The sequence below is a fragment of the Pinus tabuliformis genome, chromosome 4_1 (assembly GCF_031772625.1).
Source record: "Pinus tabuliformis cultivar Carrire ecotype Pingquan chromosome 4_1, CPIR1, whole genome shotgun sequence".
NCBI lineage: Eukaryota > Viridiplantae > Streptophyta > Pinopsida > Pinales > Pinaceae > Pinus > Pinus tabuliformis.
In genome coordinates this window covers 740,158,893-740,184,087 of record NC_142303.1, presented here as the reverse complement: position 1 = coordinate 740,184,087, position 25,195 = coordinate 740,158,893, and positions in this window count along the sequence as shown.

The following is a 25,195-nucleotide window of genomic DNA, read 5'->3' as shown; positions in this document are numbered from 1 at the left end:
TCTCCAACTCTGCAAGCAAAATAAACAATTTAGTCACCAAAAGGAAAGTTGATCAAAAGCATAGTCAAAGGAAGTCAAACTTGGAATTTCTCCTCCTTTGCTTAGATGCTCCAGAGGGACCAAGACCATGCCAATCCACCACCCTCATTTATTTCCACCATCCACTCATCATTCCCAAGATTTTACCACTCATTTTCCTTGTTGTCCTAAAATGCTAGACGAAGACCTTGTAGTTACTACATGAAACATAAATACATAGAGTAGAAAACTATTTTTGTCATATATTGAAAACCATTAATCCATTTGAAAAGATGTTTTAGGGAGAGATGCATATGTATGATAATAACACGCCCAAGCAATTTCAGAAAATTATATTGCATAGTTTTCGAGAAATTGACCTCCATCACCTACAACCATTTTTAAATTTTCTCGTGATTCATGCATCCATTGGCCAAATTTGTTTTATGGGGAGGTGCATAAGGATTATGGAAACATGCTCAAAATATTTTAGGTCAATCCAGTATACCATTTTGGAGATATGGGTTTAAACAAGTTGCTACAGGGTTTCATGTAATTACTATAGGGTTTCCTATAGTTACTACAAGATGTCCTAGTTTACTACAGAATGTCCTAGTTTTCTACAGGAAACTAGCAAAAAGCTATAGGAAGGTAGGGAAGGTGAAATGAAGTATGGGTAAGGGGTATGAAAATTGTGAAAAGTGTGGGGAAGATGAACATCACCCACGGCCCATCCCAACACTCCAAGAAGGTCGAATTTAACTAAGATAGCTTTATCACGGTAACTAGAAGACATGGGATTAGAATCACCAAGCTATGAAAACCTGTGCATAAGAGAACAATGGAAATTATCACCTCCAAAATACCATGGATCGATCATAAAATCATTAGCCGCATGCATGACTCTCCAACAACCATCAGGTAGGTACATCCATGCAATATTCTTGACCTCTTCTCTTAATCATATTATAGTTAGAAATTTGTTGTCAATGCATGAGAGATGAGGTTTTATAAGGTAAGGATGGATCAACAGTCTCGACCACCTTCAACTAGTTAATACAACTAACTCCTTCACTCATGCAACATTGAAAAACCAAATTAGGAAGGGTGATGATTTCGAGGAATGGAAAAAAAATTAAACGAGGAAATTCCCACAAATCCCAAGTCACCAAAACACTCCAAGCCCTCCATTCACTTCACATCCACTATTTATCCATCATTCATCCATCCCATTTCATAAGAAAAAAATAATATCTTTCAAGAACAAACCCTATACTCTATCTCACACTCAAAATGTCTTGAAAAAGCACACAAAGCACATCCTCTCCATTTTCACAAACCTACACTACTCCCTCTGAGCCCTAGAATCATCTTCCAAACCCTCTACATAATTTCTCATCACTCTCATATAGCTACGAGACCCTGAAAGAGAAGGAATGATTGCTAAAGGAAGGGAGAATGCTGCTACAAGAAGGAAGAAAGGAACAAATTGTGCTAAAACCCAAAATGGATGTGCCTAAGAGAGACCTAATCAAAACAAAGAACTCCAAGGCCATTAGGAAATCATCTAGGCCAAAAAAGAGAAGAAGAATGGAAAAAAGGGAAAGAAGGCATTCACTATCAAAATAGACCTTAAACTGTAGTGATGAAAAGAGGCTTTCTAAGAGGTATCTAATCTCTTTCTAGATTTTTTCCAAGGGGCCTAGAAGATGTTATAGAAAGGGAAGAATCGCATGGAGTTCAATTTGAGAACCTACCATAGGATCAAACTATCATTTCTTCTTAAAACAAGTTTAAACAGGTTGCTACATGGTTTCTTGTAGTTACTACAGGAATTGCTACATGGTTTCCAATAGTTACTACAATAATTACTACAGGATGTCCTAGTTCTCATCTAAAGGCTTTTTGAAGAGTTTAGAGGTGTTTGAATGGTGGGAAAAGGTATCAGGAGGTTGGAAAAGGATGTGGAAGACCTTGCCAAAATGAAAAATATTCAAGAACCCATCTTGAATAAGGGAAATAAGCGAGGATAATGGTCTCAAGAAACACTGTGATTTTTTCTATGCACAAACAATTTTAGAAAAATGAGTTAAAATGGAAATAAGGTTTCAAGCTAGAGGATATGAATGAAATGGACCTACAAGCCAACATAATTCACTTGCAAAGAGGAAAGTTATGTTTTTTTTCTCGAAAGAATGTTAAACAATCATGAAAAGAACAACTAAATTTTTGTGCTTGTCCTTGCAGAACTTACAACCAATATTCTTAAGGGAAAGGACCAAGAAATGCACAAGAGAGAGACCACTAGGGGCATGAATGAGGCATAATAAGGTCACTAAGTTTATTACAGGATGAGCAACACTTTTAGCAAGGGGTATGATGGGCCTCTAAATTAGACATAAATTAAGGCCCATCTGACCATCCTTCAGCACATTAAACCTCTCTTTTTGCGTTAGATAATGAATTTTTAACATTAATATGTTTATTAGGAAGGTTTATGGATAATTTTATATTTGTGCCTAATATTATTTATTTTTATGGAATATTGTGTGAATATTAGGCAAATTATGAAGATTTGGAGGAGGATATAATTTAGGACTTTCCCCCTAATACAAGAGGATCAATACTAAATAATAGATAAAAAATATATTTCGAAACAATTGCATAGATTATGGAGATCCAATGATTGAGAAAATCTAGGAATGTGTTCCTTGTCATTTAATGTATGTATTGGGAACCATGTCAATTAATTAAGGGATTTTGGTGGGTTAAACATCAATGTTTCATGGGGAATGCTTCATAATCATTTTGTATAAGTACCAAGTCGAATTTGCCTCCAGGGGTTGATTTTTCTTAGTCTTATTGCGGAGAGAACTCGTAGTTTTGGAGTTCCACTGTCATTTCCTACAGGGATGTAATTGTATTGATGGAAATAATGTAGAAATGGATAATACAATGATGATTTCCACATCCAATGAACTTTATTAATGAGCCTAAAATATTTGAAATGTAATGATTGACATTTATTTCATGAGATTTATTTATTCAAGTAGAATACATTTTTTTCCTTTTATTTTCTTTCTTGGAATAGGTTAAAGTTTCAATTTCGCGCATTTCATTTTTTGAAATTAGCTTAGGATCTGATTTTATTATATTCACTCCATTACATCATGACATCAAAGGAAGGACACATTGAATGTTGCACATATAGTTTCGATACCTCTTAGGTTTGTACGAACCATGGGTTGATAATTAAAGTTGGTAGCCTTGGGAGTTACAACATCCTTGTTGCAATACCGAGGCTCATCAGTTGAGGTGGAACTGAAGAATTGGTAGGGCTGGTGGGAACTGGTTGTACTTTCATCAAATCCATGTAAGGTTTAATTTGATCAGGTGTGAGTGTTTGCAGGAGGATCAATATACCAAATTGGGGTGCTCAAAGTAAGGTTAGAAAGAGTCATCATAACCATCACAGAAGTGGAGAATACTCCTAGTGGTAAGAATATGAAAGATATTCAGAAAAATGGATGGTGTCTTAGCGGGATGCCTCCTAAGGAATAAATTGAGCCTTGAGTAATAGGTTGTTGTTAAGTTAGTTGTTGGGAAGACATACCTAACTTCTTTTTGGCATCCCATGATGCTTGGAGTATGCAAACATTGGAAGAGCTAGGAATAGTGGGACCAAGAAGTGGGCCATAATAAGGCCCTAGAAATGAGGAATATTTATAGAGTCTTGGGCTAATTTTGGTCAAAGAAGGCATGGAATTGTTACCCGCCATCAAAGAAATGATGTTTTGAGGAGATGTCTGAGATTAAGAATAATAGTAAGTAAGTTGATCGATGGTGACTATCTTTTGATTGTGAGGGAAGCTCATGGTATGAAATATAAATGATGTCACCACTTTTATAACATATATAAAATTATGACCAGGAAAGTGGTTATAATCGATAGGTGCATCAACTAAATCCATATCAATCATGACGTTCCTACTACCATTGAAAACATGTGATAATTTGGGAAGATATTGAGAGGATGTGATGGGAGACCATCATATGCATGAATAGTGATAGTTGATGGTGAAAGGTTGGGGGAACCAAGTTTCTTATAGACATTAGTAGACTACACACAAGTGAAAGCACCTTTCTTGATGATACACCACTCGAAAAAAATGTTCTTAATGGGGACACATATTATAAAAGCAAGGGATGGATGAAGATGAGGGTGATCTAGTTTGTTAACATCAAAGATGATCATAGTATCGTATGAAGGGTCCATGATAACTAAAGAAGATAATAGAAGTGTTTTTTGAGATGGGAATGTCTGGAGCAATTCCAGCTTTAACATAGTGACCAGAGATTGTTCTAAGTAATAAAATATGTTGTAAGTGTGGTAGGCTTAGGAATTACTAGCATTTCAACGTAGCAAAAATTTTCCAATATTTTATGGAACCTCTACCTTAGGTGGAGGAATTTGTAAGGTACCATTGGGTGATGAAAGAGTCTGCATGGAAACATTTTATTGTGGATCATTAGATGACTTGTGAGGAGGTGAATCGTATTAGTGTGAGCATGTTTTAAGGTTGACTTGCTTGGAATTCGTCAAAAGGATTTGGCAAGAACCAGTGATGGTCGTCTAAATTTGACATAAATTAAGGCCCATGTCTCTAAATTAAACATAAATTAAGGCCTATGACCATCCTTCAACACATTAAACCTATCTTTTTGCATTAGATAATGTATTTTTAACTTTAATATATTCATTAGGAAGGTTTATGAATAATTGCATGTTTGTGCCTAATAGTATTTATTTTTGTGGAATATTATGAGAATATTGGACAGATTATGAAGATTTGGAGGAGATAATTTAGGGACTTGCTCCCTACTACATGAGGATCAATATTAAATGATAAACAAACAATATATTATGGAATTATGGTATAGATTATGGAATTCCAATGATTGAGAAAATATAGGAATGTGTTTCCTACCATTTAATGCAAATTCCTAGTATTGGGAACTAGATCCACTAATCAAGGGATTTTGGTGGGGAAAGTTTCCTACTTTCTTGGGCAATGATTCCTAATCATTTTTTGTAAGTACCAAGTCGAATTTTCCTTTAGGGGAGATTTCTATTAGTGTTCTTGTGGAGAGAACTCATATTTCTGCAGCTCCATTGTATTTTCTTGCAGGGATGTAATTGTAGTGATGAAAATAGTGAAGGTTGGTGTCATGTTCAGCTTCTAAATCTTGTTCTCCTCCATAGGTCTCTGATTTTCCTTGGTCTTGGCCATCCCTAGAGCATCAGATCCCTTTTTTATCATTTTATTTCCCCCTTTTCACTTCTTATTCACATACATCTCTTGTTTTTATTTCCTTATATTTCTGAATTTAGTATTAATGATTTCTTGTTGTAGAATTGAGTTAAATGGTTGATGTAAGTTCTTTTCTAGGATCACAGGCATCATTTAATCCTTTGAAAATATTTGGAAGGTCATATTAATCATTGAGATACTTGGATTAACTTTCTTATTCCCAAATCTAGATTTCTGGAACTCCTTTGTGGCAAAGAACAATAAATTTCTGTTATTTTTTAGAGCATTCTAACGATCTTCAATCGAGTTAGTACCACTTGAATTAGATCAAAAAAAAATTCCGGTTTATAAAAAAAATTACCCCATTGCATTTTCGCTTGATTAGGTTAGGTATTTTATACATTTACTAGCTCACTAGTTCTCGAATTTCTAGATTTTGGACTAGTAATTTTCTCTTATTTTTTACCATGGGTTAACATAGGTATTTTTTAGTTATTCCACTTGGAATGGGGACCTAAGACATCCTAGTCAATAAAAAAAAATTTCCCATTCAATTTGGATTTTATTTTCTTGGTCATTCGATGAATGATAATTTCTTACAATAAATCTGTAACATCTTGTAGTAAAGTAGGGGATCTTGTAAGAGAATAAGTACATCTTGTCAGAAATCCTGTAGCAACCTGTTTTGAGCCTGAATTGAGAAAAGTTGTCATTGAAGATGGGATTAGACGCCTAATTACCTCCAAACCATAAAAATCATTGTACCCCTCTTCCTCCACACTTTTCTCCCCTGCCAAAGATCAACAAAAGATTAGCATTTGCATTTATAAAGCAAAAAGATTAAAAAAAATGAGTTCTTTTATATTTACACATGCACACAGTAGTTAGTAGTCTCTTGATCAGATTACATTATTAGATTAGTTAAAACATCACATGTGAAAAATAGGGTTAAAATTGGGTTCGTTTGCAAGTAAAGTGTGTTAATAAGTAGATAGAGGATTTCATGTTACTTTACAAGAATTTTTAAATTCAGTCTTTCATTCCTGCAAATAGGCAGCATTTCCTTTCTCTCATCACAGCAAAGGAAGGACACATTGTATGTTGCACATATAGTGTTGATACCTCTTAAGTTTGTATGAAGCTTGGGTTGATAATTAAAGTCAGTCTCCTTGGGAGTTGCAACATTCTTGTTTCAATACTGAGGCTCATCACTTTTTGGTGTTGTTGTCAGCTTGGTGTCAAAGTATGCATTGTTTTCTTCCCTAGTTGATTCATTTCTTTTCACTTTTTACAAAAAAAAAAAAAAAAATCATTAGGCATATTTCATTTCAAAAATAGAAAAGTGCATTACATTAGTGTTTTCATTCAATCATAAAAAACTAAATTAAAATAAAATCTCCAACACCAACCCAGCCCCCCATTTGATCACATGGTGCAGTAAAAGCCACATCACCATTCACTTTTGCAGGTAGAAGAACAAGATGATGAAGAATGTAGAAGAAGTGGAAGGAGATGATGACAATGAGGAAGATCCTCTCATATTTTCCATTCAAGATATGACTTCTTTTCTTCCAAAATTTCATGGTCTAAGGTGAGAGGATCCATAAACCTTTCTCTTTGAATTTGAAATAGTTTGTAGATCTTAGGTTACTTATTAAAAACTGAAAAAATGAGATTGTTTTTGGCAACATTGAAGGATAGAGCTCTTAAATTCTTCATGAGTTTAGGGAGTAATTCAATAAGATAATGGAATGATATGCAAAATATATTTCTAGAAAAATACAAAGATCATGATCTTAAGGAAGAAATATTTAGAATGAATCAAAGAGAATATGAGAGCCTTGAGGATATAACAGAGAGGTTCATGTATAATGTTAAGAGGGAAAAAGTACATAATTTAGGATCTGACACATTAAAAACCCTCTTACTTAGAACAATTAGGGATGAGTGGATTGATCTCCTTGCTCTCATGAGTAGAGGTGATGTATACCAATTATCATTTGAAGAAATTTGTGAAACATGAAAACACATATCAAGAGGAAGGGCAAGAGTAGGTAAATCAACAGAAAGATCGGTAAGTCAAGCTAAACTTGGAAATTTGTTTGATGATTTTAAAACATAAATTCTTAGCAATCTAACCAAACGAGTAGAAATTTTAAGAATGCAAGATGAAGAAAAAGAAGATGTTGATATTTTTGTTGTCCATGTAGAATCATATGGTGTTAAACGTTGTCCATCATTACCATGGTTGAACGAATCTAACCAAGAAGACAATGGAGAAAGTCAATTCGCAATGCAACTATGTTATGTAGCTCCAAGAGGACCATGTCAACCTAGTCAACCTCATATGATGCAAGAGCCTAATTCATAATTTCAAGTTTATGCATATCCACCTCAACGTGGTTGGAACACACCCTTTCCTGGGCAACATTGGCCATCTCAACCCCAAAACCAATTTTGGGAACATGGTTGGAAATGAACTTACGGGAGTCATCCACAATATCGTTAATATTTTCCTCAATATCCTCCATACCCAACTCCATGTTATCCTTACCATTCACCTCCACCACAACCAAAACCCCAACGACATCCATCTCAAATATACACTCCCACTCAACTACCTTTACCACCATTTCTAAACCCACACATTGAAGTAGCTCAACCCACTTACGATGTTGAGGTAAAACAATTCCAAATGTCTCCTCTTGAGCTCAATGGTATTCACCATAGCTCAAGAAGATTATTGCAAACAATATATTATCTTGATATCATTGAAGGATCACATCCAGAAAAAGAATCATGGGTTGCACTTGATGAAGAGTAGACATCAAAATGATAGATTGGGAAAGCTCCATCATGGCTACCATCAAATCCTCTATGTGTTCAAGAGAAAAATAAGAGAAAAGAGGAAGATTTGAAGGTTATAGTAGAAGAAAACATGAAGAATGATCTAGATAAGCAATCAAACCAAGGGCATGAAAGTTATATTGAGGTTTGGTTCAACATAGTCACTAAGTTGCAGCAACGCTCTCTTCTATAATTGCACTTGATTGATCCAGATTTAAAAAGGAATGCAACAAATTACAGAGATAACCATAAACAAAGAGATGCAGTGGAAATAATACTTCATTTCATTAATGTAAAATATTGAAATATGCTTACAAATAGAAATGGAAATACACCAGCTAGGGCGATGGTAGCTTATCTATGAGAAGAGATGTGGTGGCTACATGCCTTTGAAATGAACTACAATGAGGCTCAAGGGCCCTTTTATTATTGAACAATAAGAGAAAACCCTAAAAAACCAAAACCCTAACCCAAGGAGATGTAACCCCAAGAGTTTCTTGGCATTATGGCTCAAGTGTTGTCCTTGATGGCAACTCATACAAATGACAGATCATAGTGAAACAAGTCCGTAGTAAAGATTGATGATCATCCTACAAAGAATGAAGAAATTAAGAAGTTCACAGGTGCACCGATCAAAAGATGCGGTCATCAATAGGGTCCGCAGGTGCGCCGTTCAAAAGGTGCGAACATGTTCACAGGTGTTCCGAACGAAAGGTGCAGACCTAAAGTTCACAGACTTTCATGTAGAGAAAAGTGCACGCACGTGGGAAAACTTATGTTTGGTCCATGGTATTTAGTCCGACAGTTTTTGATCCTATGGTTTTGGTCTGTGGCTTTGCATCTAAAGTATTGATCCCTAGTATTGGGTCCCTTGTATTGGCTTTCTATGGTTTTGATCCATGGTTTGAGTAAGGGCTTATCTATAAAAAGGAAAGGAGATCATTTGGCTGTGCACTCATGATTTGAATATCTAAAGAAAATAAAGATCTGAATTTCAAGTGATCGGTTGGTGAGTGATAGCTAGATCTGAATCAAGGAGAAACCTGAGTATTATAGACAAATCTACTAATGGGTCGAGATCTCTTGGGCGCACGATCAGATCTGTAAATCTGGAAGTCTGGGTTATAATTGAAAACTGATAAATTATTTATACCTGAAGGTCCACAGGAGTGACACACCACAGGTGCGAAGGTACGCAGGCCAGAGATAGGCACAGTGTAGAGGTGCGCAGGTAAGCCTCACGAGCAGGAGGTGGGGTGCGCAGGCTAGAGACAGGCGCAGTGCGAAGGTGCGCAGGTGAGCCATAGGAGCAGGTGTGGAGGTGCGTAGGTTAGAGACTCAGTAGTTGCAGATACCCGCAGATCAGAAGACTTAGCATTTGTAAATACCTGCAGATCAGTAGAGTGTGTAGGTGCGGATACATGCAGATCCGAAGAAAGAACAATTGCAGATACCTGCAAATCAACAGAGTGTGCAGGTGCAGATACCCGTAGATCCGAAGAAAAAACAGGCGCGGATACCCACAGCTTTCTATTGGTGAAGTTGCGTACCTATTATTGAAATATTTTTTTTCAGTGTTCAGGGTTTGAAGTGATGTCTGGTTACTGGGATTGAGTTCTGATAACAACAAGATTATGTTTAGATTCAATATTGATGGTTGACTGGGTCAAGTTCTTAATGACTTATCTTTATGTGATCTGATGGACTACATCTGGTTGTTAACACACATATTATCCTTGTATATGTAATGATCTGGTGATTGGGTCATTCAGAAGATTGATTGATTTTGTGCTTCAATGATATTGATGGGTCCAGTATGAAAATTGGATGAAATGTCGCCTTCAGATTATGTGTTGAGCTTCAGGAGTATCCAGTCTGAAAATGTATGAAGCATGGTACCCGAAGGAGAGAAGATTGTAGGCCGCGTCTACGTACTAGTATCTCAGCTAGTACAAGAACAAAGGGGGCGGTAGCTTCCTTCCAGTAGCAGTTGGAAAACGAGTAAAGGTTGGAGCATTTCAGTAGGCTGGGACCTACGTACTAGTAAATGGATCGGCTAGTACAAGAGCAAAGGGGGTTATAGCTCCCTTCCAGGAGAATCTGGAGAACAAGAGAAGGTTGTAGCCTTCCGCAGGTAGAAGCCTGCGTACTGGTATAAGACTGCACCAATACATAACTATTGTAAAAGAAGTTTCTTATTAAGAGAAGATTGAGACGACTTGCAGCGGGTGGTTTTCACCCATATTGGGTTTCCACCTTACATCATGGTTTTCATGTGTGCTTCTTGTGTGTGATGATCTGTTCTATTTTAATGCTCTTGTTTACTGTTCATATGGTTAATAATGTTCTGATGCACTCATTAAGGATCAACTAACTGAATCATAAGTTTACTGGATATACACTGATTGCATTAATCATAGTTGTGGAAGTAGCATATATGAATCTGGATATGGAAATGAAAAAGTTATATTGATTTGATAATACTGATTCACCCCCCCTCTCATTATTATTTCCAACAGAGTTTATGGGCCCCATTGGGGTGAGTTAGACAGTCAACATCTCGGGGTCATGACTTGGTCATATTATCTCCATTTGATGTGCATGATAGCCCATTGTAAAGATCTCTCTGAGGACTACAACGGAAAAGACGATTTTAAATAGAGGTTTGCTAGCAGTAGATTTCCAAAAAAGCATCGTTTAAGGCCTCAAAATGGCTCCGGAACTTTACGACATGAAAAACTGCTAAAAATAGTAAACTGTGCTACAATTAAGGAAACTGAAAAAATGAAAGAAGCAATGGTGGGGGTCCAAGTGGAATTGGCGGGTGGCCACCAATATCCACCTGGATCATTGATATCATCAAAGTCAAAGACTTGGATCACTCAAATCTAGGTACATGTTAACGCATACATTTCAAGCCTCCACATCATTTTTTGGTCATATTTATGTGTACATGGCTCCATTGGAAGTATTCTTATGCTTGAAAGTGATTTTGTTTTTCATGTAGGGTAGGGTAGAAAAAAAAATGAAAAATATGAGAAAAAAATAAAAATTTCAGTTCAAAACCTCCTTGGAGGCGCCTCATATTGGCTCATTGATTGAAAACCTCCATGAGGTGGTCAATGGGTTGGAAAAAAAGAAAAAAGAGAAAAAAGGAAAGATCCTAGGTGAAAACCTCCTTTGAGGCGCCTAGGCAGACCTAGTAGTTGAAAACCTCCTTGAGGCAGCTAGTAGACCTAGAAGAAAAAAAGGAAAAGAATAAAAAAAAATCCTTGCACCATGTATCTCTTTGATGAATGTATGTGATATCCAACATCTACAAGGAACAAGAATAGGTTGCCAGCAAAGAAAGAAAAAAGTAGGTCAAACCTAGTCAAAAGAAGTCAAATTTTGACTTTCTCCTCCTTTGCTCAAATACTCCAATAAGGCCAAGGCCATGCCAATCCATCACCCTCATCTCTTTCCAGCATCCACCCATCATTCTCAAGATTTCCCCATTCAGTTTCCTTATTGTCCTAAAAAACTACAAGAAGGCTCTATTTCACTACAAGAAATAAATATATATAGAGCATAAATTTATTTTTGCCATAACTTGAAATACATGCATCCATTTAAAAGTTGTTTCATGGGGAAGTGAATAATGGTCATGGAGACATGCTCCGAAAGTTTCAGGTCAATCCATTCTACCATTTAGGATATATAGACAAAAAAAGGTATGCTACAAGAGGCTGTCTTGAATTACTATAGGAGTTTCCTGTAGCACTACAGGAAGTTCTAAAAATCTATAGGAAATGTTGTCCAATGGAAAAATTATGTGGCACACTCATTTTGGGATAGGAAAAAGGGACATTGACTTGACCACATCTCAGCCAACACCCATCATGACCATGTCACTCTACAGCCACAACTTCCACTCATTCCAATACCTATTTACCCTCCAACAGATAAAGGAAACAAACATTAAAAAAAAGGAAACTATAACTTCCTATTTGGAACTAACAGTAGGATCCAGGCCTAGCCCTCAACACCATGATTGAAAGAGGAGAAGCATAAATACAGGCATAATGAAACTCCTCCAGAGCTCAACAACAATAGATGAATACATCACCTACACATCAATAAGAAGGCAACCCATCAGCAAAATAAGATCAACAAAAAAGAAAAGGGTAGTCAAGAAGATGTACCTGAGTCCTGAGAAGGACAACAACATCAACTCAGCAACAACATGCATGTATCTCCAACAATGATCAGGTAGGTACAGGTATGTAATATTCTTGACCTCTTCTCTTGAGCATATTATAGTTAGAAAATTGTTGTCAATGCATGAGAGATAAGGTTTTATAAGCTAAGGATGGGTAAATAGTCTCAACTAGTTAACTGCAACTCACTCCTTCACTCATGCAATGTTGAAAAGTCAAATTATGAAGGGTGATGATTTCAAGGAATGAGGACAGTAGTTAAAAGAATTTTTTTTTGCAAAGGCCAAGTCACCACAACATTCCAAGCCATCTTCCCACTTCATATTCACTATCCATCCATCATTCATCCATCCCATTTCATAATTTCAAGAACAAACCCTATCTCACCCTAAAAACTTCTTGAAAAAGTAAATAGAGCATCCTCTCTATTTTCACAAACCTACATCATTTCTCATCATTGACATACAGTTAGAGGACCCTGAAGGAACAAGGAATGACTACTACAAGAAGGAAAAATGCTGCTACAAGAAGGAAGAAAGAAAATATTGTACTAAAACCCAAAATGACATTGCTTAAGAGAGACCTAATCAAAATAGAGAAGTCCAAGTCCATTAGGCAACCATCTAGGCTACAAGAGAGAAGAAGAAGGCAACAAAAGGAAATGAGGCATCCACCATGAGAATAGACCTCATACTGCAGTGATGAAAAGAGACTTTCCAAGGGGTCTCTAATATCTTTCTAGCTTTTGTCCAAGGCGTAAAAATGGGAGAAAGACATGGGAGTCAAGTTGAGAGCATGTACTAGGCTCAGACTATCATTTATGCTCAAAAACGGTTTTTTGTAGTTTTAACAAGGTTTCCTGTAGGTTTCCCTTAGTTTTAATAGGAATTACTATAGGATATCCTAGTTGCATTTTGAAGCTTTTAGATGTGTCCAAATGGTGGAACAAGGAGAAGAAGGTTGATAACGATGTGGAAGACCTTTCCAAACTGAAAAATATTCAAGAACCCATCTTGAAAAAGGGGAAGAAAGCAAGCTAATGGTCTCAAGAAACAATGATTATCTATGCACACATATATTTTTGGGCTTGTCCTTGCAAAACTTATAGCCAATATTCTTAAGAGAAAGGATTGAGGGGTGCACAAGGGAGAGGCCACCAGGGCCATGAATGAGGCACAATGAGGTCACTAAGTTGCTCATAGGATGAGTAACACTTTCAGCAGGGGTTATGATGGGCCTCTAAATTAGACATAAATTAAGGCCTATGGCCATCCTCAACACATTAATCCTCTATTTTTTCATTAGATAATTTATTTTGAACATTAATATATTCATTAGGTAGGTTTATGAATATTTTCATATTTCTACCTAATATTATTTATTTTTGTGGAATATTATGAGAATATTGGGCAGATTATGAAATTTAGAGGAGGAGATAATTTAGGGACTTTCTCCAAAATACAGGAGGATAAATATTAAATAATCAATAAACAATATATTATGGAATTATGGCACAGATTGTGGAACTCCAATGATTGAGAAAATCTAGGAATGTGTTCCCTGCCATTTAATGCAGATTCCTAGTATTGGGAACCAGATCCACTAATCAAGTGATTTTGGTGGGGAAAGCTTCTTCATGGGGAATGATTCCTAATCATTTTTTATAAGTACCAAGTCGAATTTTCCTACAGGGAGATATTTCTATTAGTGTTCATTTGGAGAGAACTCGTATTTCTACAACTCCATTGTATTTTATTGTAGGGATGTAATTATATTGATGAAAATAATGAAGATTGATGTCATGTTTAGCTTCAAAATATTTTTCTCCTCCATAGGTCTCTGATTTTCCTTGGGCATGGCCATTGAAGGAGGCTTAGGTCCCTTTTGTATCATTTCCTTTTCTTGTTTTCACTTCTTATTCTCATACATCTCTTGTTTTTATTTCTTTATATTTCTGCATTTAGTATTAATGATTTCTTGTTGTAGGATTGGTTTAAATGGTTTATGTAAGCTGTTTTGTAGGATCACATGCATCATGTCATGGTTGGAAAATATCTAGAAGGTCGTAGTAATCATTGAGCTACTTAGATTAGCTTTCTTATTCCCAAATCTAGATTTTTGTAACTCCTTTGTGGCAAAGAACAATAAATTTATGCTATTTTTTAGAGCATGCTAACAAGCTTCAATATAGTTGGTTCCAATTGCATTAGATCACAAAATAATCCTAGCTCATAACAAAAATTACCCCATTGCATTTTCGCTTGATTAGGTTAGGCATTGTATAGATTTACTAGCTCACTAGTTCTTGAAATTCTATATTTTTGACTAGGAATTTTTTTTCTATTTTTTAGCATGGGTTAACAAAGGTACTTTTGAGTGATTCCACTTGGAATGGGAACCTAGGACATCCTAGTCAATAAAAAAAATTGTCCCCGTCTAATTTGGATTTTATTTTTATAGTCATTCGATGAATTATAGTTTCATACAGTAAATTTGTAACATCCTATGGTAAAGCAGGGGATCCTGTAAGAGAACTAGTACATCTTGTAGGAAATCTTGTAGTGGTATGTTTTGAGCCCAAATTGAGAAAAATCATCATTGAAGTTGGGAATTTAAACCTACTTTACCTCCAAGCCATCAAAATCATTGTACCCGTCTTCCTCCACACCTGTCTCCCCTACCAAAGATCAAGAAAAGTTTATCATTTGCATTTATAAAGAAAAATGATTAAAAAAATGAGTTTTTTTATATTTACACATGCACACAATAGTTAGTACTCTCTACATCAAATTTCATGCTTAGATTAGTTAAAAAAATCACATGTGAAAAATAGGGTTAAAATAGGGTTCTTTTGCAAGCAAAGCGAGTTAATAAGTAGATAGAGGATTTCATGTTACATTACAAGCATTTTTAAATTCAGTCTTTCATTCATTCAAATAGGCAACATTTCTTTTCTGTCATGATAGAAGAAGAAGGACACATTGCATGTTGCATACATAGTGTCAATACCTCTTAAGTTTGTACGAACCACATATTGATAATTAAAGTCGGTAGCCTTGGGATTTGCAGCATTCTTGTTCCAATACAGAGGCTCATCACCCAGTCCCCGACTGATGAGAGGGGGGAAGTGGAGGATTCTAGCAGCCTTGCATGGCCACATATCCTTGGTTAGTAAAGGGGTTCTCGAGAACTATTTCATGTGTATAAGGAAGAGTGAATTTAGGCATAGGTTGCTTCCCTCTAGAGACAACTTCTTTATCTTCCTATGCTTTGCACGTCTGAGGGAGAAGGGGAGATTCATAAGTATAATTTTCATAGGTACCACAACATGAACATGGTTTTTCATTCAAATGGCCTTTCTCTTCTTAGTATTCCTCCCTGTTGCTGGAGCACTAGGAAACACATATGGATAATATGGATCTATGGAAATGTTTTGATAATTAGGATGAGTTTCAAATAGCCCTCACATCGACTGATGTTGATCGGAAAATTCATAAGATGTACTCATGCCTTGGTACGCATTTACTGGTGACTGATTAGGGAGGCGATAGGTGTAGGTGGAACTTGGACCTCACTAGGATTAGCTATAACCCATGGATCCTTGTAGATATGGGGGAGGTTGAGGGTAAGATATTGACCCAATAACATTGTGAAAGACATGAGGTGCTATCAATGTAGACAAAGCACTAGGTCTAGGAATGTCAAGAAGGATGGTATAGACATAAATCGATTAGGCATAGATCATATCAAACATCAAATTCATATGGATGGCATCTTCCTCAGTTAGAGGGAAATGGGATACGAAATACTTAGTAAATGGAGTGAGAAGGAATCAAGAAAACCAATCCATGTAAACATTCTCTTCAAATTCTAGAGCTTTACATAAGCTCTACCTTCTCCATTATCCGTGGACATGGTCAAAAGCACGTGTGCCAGTTGTTTGATCAAATGGGGTCAAAATATTGAAATAGATATTGTAATAGATATGTAACTAGAATTAATATAACAAAGCATTGATAAGGGTTGTGAATATCAAATGAAACGCACATGGCTAGTATAGATACCATTTCATAGAACCTTCGATGAGGGTGCATTGGAAGAGGCATAGGAAGTTGGAATCCTCTATGGTGGAGCTAGAGGAACACAAAATGTGAAACGAGAAAACATGGTTAGCGGGATTTGATGAGCCTCAGTATTTCAGCAAGGATGTTGCAACTCCTAGGGCTACCAACTTTACTTTATCAACCTAGGGTTTCGTACTAATTTGGAGGTGACAATGCTATATGCACAGTCGATGCAACAGTCTAATCTTGTCACCTTTCAACTGGGGTGATAGACCATTAGGGTTTTCAAACCAATCCTCTCTTGACTAAAAGGATTCTGACTACTGACAGGGAATGTACAACTAATATTTAATGCAAGAAATTAAATGCTTACCTATTTAGGAAACGAAAGTGATGAATTGAAAATGCTATGAAATGCCATGAAATAATATAGCTAAGAAATGACACGCATTACTTTTAGAAAGGAACTAATCCAATCTTGCATTCTATCATCTAGATATTTGGACTAAGTGGAAATGGGAAGTTATCCTATCACTCTATGGCTGATGTATGCATCCACTAACTATCTCATGTTGAAATGGTAGACAAATAGTCTTTGATTTTTGATTTAGAAATGTAAGTGGTATGTTAAGAAATATGATTTTTGTAGGTGAGAAAGGCATGAAAGAGTTGGTCTAAAATGGCACTGAGAGGTATGAAAGTCAAGTGGAGGGCCTACCCTATGCTCATACTATCATTTCTACTCAAAACAGGTTTAAACAGAATGTTATGGGAAATCCTGTAGTTGCTACAAGAACTACTACATGATGTCCTGGTTTCCTATAGGAAGTTATATGAAGGCCATACGAAGGTAGGGAAGGTGAAATGAAGAGCTGGAAAGGTGTTTCATGGTGAAATATCGTGTAGGTAAGGTGCACATTACCCAAGGCTCAACCCAACACTTCGGGATGGTTAGATTTTCCCAAGGTAGTTGTCTACGGTAGCTACGAAATAGAAATTTTGATTAGGGGTTGGTAGGCAGGGGTTGGTAGGCCTTGGTAGAAGGTGGAGAAGCTTAGATGAGGCAAGTGGGACGAGTTCCTCCCTGTAGATCAAAAATCCCTACAAAAAAATTGTTCTTCTCATCATTTCTACATAACTTCATATAAATATGGAAAATATGAGTTAAATTTGAGAAAACCGATTTATTGATGGCTAATGAGTAGATCTATGGAATGAAATGACTTCTTAAACTATAATAAACTCAAGAAAAAAATTACAACTATAGGTGCTTCCAAGAAATCATAAACAATGATCTATCCAACAATGAACCCTAAGCTATGCAATGATCAAAAGACAAATCTATTTTTTGGGTTGTGAGAGTGGGGCCCTCAAACCATGATCCCATGAGGGAGATGAGGAAGAGGCCACTATCACAAGATTTTTTGAAATATTCTTTCTCACTACTATATCACTGATCTACTTCTTCAACTAATGGATATAAGACTAAGCAACCATTTGAATACTTGTTAAACTAAGCAAGGCATAAATATCTTCAACATCTAACTATGATTTTAATCTAAGAATACATGTAGAAAAATAGGAACCTCTACTACTAGGGTTGGGCTCTAACCCAAGAGCTTCAACCCTCTGAGTCAACTCAGTGTTGGATCAAGGTAAACCTTCTCATTATCATCAAAATTTCAAATACAACATAAGATTAACAGTCACAATGTTTCATCTCTAAATTGCCTCTTGGCTACAACAAAAAATAAAATCCTAATGAGGCCCTTGGCCTTCTTATTTATACAAACTAAAGCTACCAACATCTTCCTTAAAATTCCGGAGACTTGGTTCACAAACTTGAGAATGGCTTGTCTTCACTCACTAGCTTGGTTTCCAATGAACTCAGTTGTCTTGGCTACTTGTAACTCCGAGCTGATGAGATGGGGTGGAGGAATATTGACATGATTTGAGGAGTTTAGGAGGGAGACAAATCTTCTAAAAGCCCTCTTTCTTGTCCGCTTTGAGTTCCTGCACTTAAATTAGCCCAAATATTCTCCAATTCCTACAATTAATACATATTAAGCCACATGACATAACATCTCACCTTTACCCTTCTCAGTAAACAAAATATAATAAACTATGTAAGTAAATGTGAGAAAAGTTGATTTTAATAAGATGGAGAATGGCATTAAGACTGATATTGTTTACTTATTGATGAGCCTCATCATCACCCGCTCCTCAAGGTGTTTCTCATCCTTTGATAAACGTATTACATGTCCATATCTTTCATAGCTCTTATGGCCTGTCTGACATCCCAGGCCTCTGTTGATGGAGTTTCCTCTTGAGGATAGAACCTTACATGTTTCTCTATTTCTTCCCACAGCTTTCTTTCTTCTTCTTCCTTCCTACCTTCTAATAGACCCAACACCAAGGGTGAACTGAGTTTCAAGACAATCCAATTGATTTTTAGTCTTTGCATGGAATTATTATATAGTGGGTTCCCTTCTAGTGCACTGCTCAACCTCTCATAGGAATGGTACTCTCTGATCCTTAGACTGTTTGGTAGGTTGCTCCATCTCCTCTGGCATGTTTGCTAGATTTCATTTCCTAGCAACCTCAAGGTGTTTTTAAAGTGGGGGATGGCCTATTCTTGTGCATCTAGGTATCTTGCTATAATTTGGTCATCATTGGAGATGATGTTGTGGTTTGTAATGACAACCACGGAATTTATCTGTTATGCAATGATATACAAGGGCTCCCCTTCCTCTTTCTCTAATATTCTCTTCACCTCCTTAGCCCTATCCTCCTCATGACTCATCCATGATGCAAGGGCAATTATTTATAAATCACCCAACTTTGCATTGGGTTCCCACATATTCAAATATGTTAAGGCCAAGTTCTATAGGTAAAATTCATAAATCTTAGCCTTATCTTCCAAGGTGCTATTGTCACATAGATTGATGAACTGCCTATAGTCTTGGAAAGGAATAGTCCCCTGTTATGCTAGTTTCTTCATCTGAAATTGTAGCCATTGATCCTTGAGGTATAGTGCATATGACCTTGATGGAATCCTTCATTGAAGTGCCTCCATGGAGATGCTTTCCATGGCGGCCAATTGGATCTATTTTTCATGAAACTACCTCTTTAGCCATGTCTTTTCTACCTGTAGTTGATATCTCATAATTTGTTCCCTATCTCTCATCTCACTCAACTCCCTACCCATCTCTAGGAGTTTCTCTTCCATACGGACTACATCTTCTACCTTCTTTGAATTAGAAATTTGAATCCAGTGATGTGTCATTTCTATCTCTTTCTCAAGCTCAAAGAAGAAAGGGATTACAAATTTTTGTGGTATTACTCTACCTCCCTCAATGAACTTGTAGTAAGAGCTTAGATTTCGTTATGGTCTAGGCTCCTACAACTCTTGGAATTCCCCCTTAGATGTTTTTGGAGAAGTTCCCCCTCCTACACTTGAGGTGTTGCTTTGTTGTCTTCCATATACCCCTATTGTCCTTCTGGTAGCTTCCTTTTTGTTTCGTGTAGGACTGGCATAGTTTCATGTAGGACTGCCTAAGGATTTTATAGAAGGATTTTCCCCATTTTAATGGGGTCACAGGTGCCTTCTCTTGCTTTGTTGATATTGACCCAGTGATAGGATTACTAACATAGGTGATGTGATCCTTTGGGGTATCTTGTTTGATGTGACCTCTTCAAATTTCATTCCCAAGAAAATGAGCTCTTTCTGCTTTTTTGGTGACTCCTCAATTATGATGGGATTCCTTGTGGGTATTTGTGGCCTCACCTATTTGATCCTCATGCTTCTTCTTGTTTTCAAATAGAGAGGAGTATACTTCTATCTTTTCCCTTTTGACTTCATAAGTTTGCTTAGGGCAGTCAGGGCAACAACTGCCTCCTTCTCAATGGACTCAAGAGTCAAACATGGAGATTTCTCCCCTTCTTTGTTATATTCCTCAGGGCTTGCCTCTTCCTTTTTCTCTTCCTCTTAAACTTTCTCTTCTTCTACTTCTTTTCCTTCTTCTTCTCCAATATAGGTTGGGTCCCTATCATATTAAAGGGCTTGGATTTCAATTACAACCTCTTTTTCCATGTTTCTAAATGCGTGTAACACCCTTTGGGGTAAATGTGAATATAAACAACTTAATAGGAATAGAAATACAATAAACATATCAGCCATCAAAATCCATATATACATCAGTACATTTGCACATGAAAATCAAGGTAATGAATTTTTCATTAATAAATGAAATGAACCAACACATGATGGGACTACCACGTTCCACCCGATGATAGATTGGCTAATCCAAGTCTCACTTCAGCAAATCACCCCAGTGCCCTATTCCAAGAATGAAAGTGGGACTCATAGAACACATAAAAACACCAATCAATGTGGATACCACCGAAGTTATCCACTTACACTGTGAGGAATTTGAGTGCCTCATAGTCTCTCGGGATTTACCATACATCCGTAGTTTCATCCAAAGATCATTAGGCCCTACACTGAGACATACACTCTAGGCTTTACCATGCATTCCATCCCAAGATCACTAGGCTCAATGGAGAGAAAATACACCTCTTGGCTTTACCGTATATCCCGCCATTCATCGACAAGGATTCCAAGGCCCATCGAAGCACACAATCTAGCTTTATCGCAACCCACAGTCAGGCCCAAGGGTTACTAGGCCAATGGATTCATGCATACTTAGTATGGTTCAGGGACCACCACATCGATGTGCTTATTAATTCATATATCCACCCCACTTAGCTTTGAATCCAATCTCGCCATCCCCCACAAAATGCATGAGAGAAACCATCTCATCAAAGCTATCAGCAAATGGCAAGTCTAGGATGAAAATGCTATCACATCCAAAAAACCCATGCAATGGTAGAAACAAAACACATGCAATCCCATGCATGCCAAATATAGCAAGGAAAATACACATGCAAGTTGATACTTGCAATGAATCCTGTTTTAGTTGCTTGGTCATGCCTTTCCCTTCTTGATCTTTGCTTCCTCTTGCCTTCTTTTCCTTTCTTACTCCAATGCGAAAGTGCTCCAAGAAAACTTAAACTGTCTAAGAGTATGAGAGAGAGAGAATAATTATAGAGCTCCAAAGCTAAACTGACAAAAGATTCACACTGAAAGGAAGAAGCTTGCCAATTGATCCTCAGAAGCCTTTTTATTAATGAGGCCTCTATTCTCTTCATTTTCCATTATTTTCCTTCAATTTCCTCCTCACATGCAACCTGCGACCTTTCACCTTCATTTTCTCCTAACCTCCATTGCTTTCATAAATAAATGTGCCAAAATAGCTTTTTTCCTCGTTAATGCCTTAGCCATTACCCTTGCCAATTTCCTTAGCTATAAAAAACCAAATGAACACACACTAGGATGTCTTGCACACCATTTAGCTTGGAATACATGTCCCATCATCCATGGTATTTATATATTTTTACATGGAATTTTCACAAGGATTGTTACAATGTGGATCATAGAATAGGAACTCTTGATTGGCTCACAACATCCTCTAGTATTAGGTTAATGAGTCCATGATGTGCCACTTTTTGATGTTTCCCTTCGTGTACCTTTTGGCTCATGTCTGTCGTTGAATGCAATAGTAAATAAGGCACATTGAGTGTTTGGTTTATGATAGCTCCTCTCCAAATATCAACTCATGGAGGAGTCTAAATTGGTAGCCATAGACTACATTGATCCTCTGTTCACAAGAAATTTATTTGAGAATGTGATAGCTCACCTCATTCTAAGTTTAGGGAGGCCTCTCCCTTCTGACCCCATTTTTGTCGACAGTTGGATCTTCATCATCTACAAAAAAGGTTTTCTTACAAAAATTGTTGCTAGCCTTATCCTCATTTCTCCATTGCACCCCTTGAGGAAGTGTGGTGACACTGCTAATCATCTCAGGGTTGATTGTAATTGATAATCCCCTCACCATGGTAGTAGCATTGGTTCTAGCCTGATGGTTGAGTGCTAGGGAAAATTCCTGAGTTATATCATCATAATATCCTCTAAGTAACTCAAAGAATTCCAACCAGTGATTATTCCTAATTATATCTACCACAAGGGGATGAAGGTGAATCCTGGATGTGTCTGTGGGTTCCCTTTTGTTAAATCTTGCTCCCATTCTTTTCTCTGGTTAGCTATATGTAGGAGGTTTTGTATGCTAGCCTTAGTGTGAGTTTAGGGTGACTGGGAGTTTATAATTTTTGGTGGATGAATACAATTTTTACCCTTTCCTTTCTCCACGCAATTTTATTTAAACTTGACAAAACTATGTCTACCCCAAGCCCATTGTAATTACTGAGAACTAAAGTGATTCATCCCTAAGAATCAAGTGAAAAAAATAGGAGAGATGCGCCACCTAAATTTTAATGTGATTCTCTAGATGATGAGAATTGCTGACCAACTAGACCCTAGGCACCCCCTTGCAGATTTCTTGTGAATTTCCAGTGCTTCTTGTAGCTCCCTGAGTTTCCTGTAGTTTCTTGTAGCTCTATTTCCTGTACAGCGGCTAAAATAGGGTTTGATTCCTCGATGGATCTCTAAGGTGGTCCCATTCTCTCTCATCTAGAAATGAATAATGGGTTCATGAAAGTTTGGAATGTTTGCTATTTATGGTCGATTTCTTGGAGCACTTTGTTGGTTTGTAGTAGTACAGGATTTCTTCATTGCGATTGTTGGCCCACTATTTCTGATCATGCAGCCTCCCCTCGTGATTATCATCCACTGTCACATAACTAAATCGAACACCTTTCTTATTGATGCTCCTTGATGTGACATTCAAATGTGGGATGCTGACTACGAGTTTACCTTTTGTCTTCGAGTTGAGGGTGGCCAAGTTAACTAGCCACCTCCATCTTATAAAAAAAAAATTCACATTCCTTACACTTTTAGCATATCATACTCGAGGAAGAGTTTGGATGAGGTGCCTTACTTGTGCATGCCTTTTTTGGTCGATGCATATTGGAGGATGACCTTGTTGTGCTTCTTGTTTAGGTGACTGCTCTCCTTTGGTCATTCTTTTGTTGATTTTCCCTGTTGATGTACTTGTCTTCTGGTTGTTTCTTGTGTGCAGGTGCTTGTCATCCTTGTTGCTACTGTTGAGCTATAGACAAGAGGCACAAGGCTTGTAGAGATGCTACAGCCCCCTATTTTCATTTGTGGTGAAGGAGAAAGCAGCAATGGCATGTTGCAATTGTAACATAGGCTGTTACAGGAGATCCTCTAGCTACTACAGGAAACCCTATAGCTACCTTTTCTTCATCATTTTTTTTTTTTACTTAGAAGGAGGCTAAATGGTGGTGTAGGAGTTCAGAAATGGTGATGAATGAGATGGAGTGATGGGTGGATGAGACCAATGATGACCTGTCCTCTAGATTCTCCCTTTTTGTATATTTTTTTCATTTTCCTGTGTTTTTTTTCTGTTTGATTGACATAGGGGTGAGTATGGATATCAGTGGATGTTGGGTGAGAGATGGTGAGGTGTAGGGTCCTTTTTTTGTAAACCTAGAATTGGCTTGCATCATTTTTTTCCAATCAGGACCCCTTTCCTGTAGTATTTTAGGACATCTTGTAGTACTACAGGATCTTCCTGTAGCAGCTACAGGACATCTTGTAGAAAGCTAGAAAACTGCTCAAAAATTGGTTTTTGATGCCTGAAAGTGGAAATGGATGATGGGGACATGGTAGGAATGCATGAGATGAAGTGGATGGAGGAAGAATTGAGGTGATTCTTGGATTTTTGTCCCTAGAACTCTGAGTCCTTTGTTGTCTTTAAAAACCTATAAAATCACATAAATTTATTAGGGGGTAGGTTTGAGGTCCTTGACATGGGATTTTTGTTTTCTTTTGGTTTTTGAAAGACACATAGGTCACCCCAATGGAGGTTTTCATCATGTATGCCTGCCCTAGGTACCTCAAGGGAGGTATTCACCCAAGGATATTTTTATTTTCCTTTTTTCACTCCTCGGTTGCCTCAAGGAGGTTTTCAACCCAAGAGTTTGCCTTAGGTACCTCATAGCGGTTTTCACCTAGGTCCCTTATTATTTTTCCTTCTTATTTTTTTCAAAGTTGAGACACTTCCTATCACAATCCCTTCCTTAGTGATGGTACTAATGAACTCCTCCCTTGACAAAGATATTTTATAGGCTTTTAGTATGTACCCATTGACAAGGAATGGGATACCTTCTTCATTAATGGTCTTGATTTGCAAAACCCAATTTTCATGGCACATTTCTATCAGATATGATCCTAGCCACCTGGTCATCAATTTTCCTTTGAAATCATTGAACCTAAAGTCATATAGTAGATCCCAATCTCATTTTTGAAAATATTGTCCTTGATGTTTTTGTCATGCCAAACCTTTCTCTATACTTGAATAACTTCAATGTGTAGGATGGTCTGCATCCTGAATTCATCAAAACCATTGAGCTAGAGAAGCCTCTCCTACTATGCCTTTGTAACATCCAAATCGAATTGCATTACCATTCTTAAAGTGTTGTACTCAAACTCAATGGAGATAAGAGCCTTCTTTCCATAGACCAAGCCATAAGGGGTGAAGCTAGTGGTTGTCTTCTAGGTTGTATTATAGGCCCAAGTAGCCTCCACTAGTTTTTCAACCCAATCTTTTCTCCTACTTCTCACAACCTTGGTGAGGATGCTTTCCAATGCTCTATTAGTAACCTCTATTTTTCCATTGTACTAAGGAAGATAAGAAATTGACTTCCCTTGTTT